Below are 1,011 nucleotides of genomic sequence, written 5' to 3'. Positions count from 1 at the left end.
GCGGGTACACGAGAGCCACCTCGTTGAGCACTCAGACGAGTGCGATAAGCTTCCAACGAAAAATCTCGTGGAAACAAGAAACGAGCTCGAAGAGCCTTCCGTTTGGCAAGTTCATCTTCCGTTCTGGCCAGGGGTTCGAAGATGTGGAGGCGTAACGATTGAGTTACCGCGTCCTTTGCTTCCACAGCGGGATCCGCTGGGCGAAAGCCATATTCCACACAAGGGTCAATGACCGGCCGTGGATGCGCGCGCTTCAGAGCCGCCCTATGGGCAGCTTCAAGCTGCCGCCTTTGAGCCTCGTCAAGGCCATTGGTGATAACACCACATTCCTCGGCTGACGAGAAGTCATAGAACGGACATGGGGTCCGCAAGGCACGAGCAGGGCTCGTATCACGCCGCTTGCGCATCTCGCCTTCTTCGTCATCTGATGCGGGAAAGGGATTGTCAGACTCGTAATCGACCATCTCCACATCCTCAACGAGACCACTCGTCATTGATAGCGTGCGCAAAGCACGACGCTCGTGCTCATCGAGCCTAGGATGTACCTCTCCCGGTGCCGTGGAAGCACTGTCCGACATCGCACCGCGTGCGGGAGACGAAGTTGGGCTCTGCCCATGCTCGCTGTCAGAACCAGCAAGACCTAGTGACTTCGTGTCGTGGACGCAGAATTCATTGAGCAAGGAAATCGCTTTATTCCAACAAATTGAGTGGCAGTGTCTAGCGGACACGCGAGCCTCGCTGAGGCAATAATCGATTAAAACTGTAAATATTCTCAAATTTAATGGGGAAGGATGTAACGGGGTTACACGTACCCTGGTAACAGGGGTGTGTGTCACACGAGATGTGCATGGTGTGACCACACCCAAACAAGAATACGGTACGGGGTTAGGTAGCCAGTAGTTATGCATGTATTTAGATTTTACTATATATATCTAGGAAAAATCTATACAATTAAAATTAGGCGGCATTGCAGATAATAATAAATATAAATCAGTTTTGGATTTTAAATGA

Source organism: Plasmopara halstedii, assembly GCF_900000015.1.
Source record: "Plasmopara halstedii genome assembly, contig: Scaffold_3120, whole genome shotgun sequence".
Lineage (NCBI taxonomy): Eukaryota > Oomycota > Peronosporomycetes > Peronosporales > Peronosporaceae > Plasmopara > Plasmopara halstedii.
The sequence above is the reverse complement of the archived record's forward strand: the minus strand, read 5'-3'. Positions refer to the sequence as shown.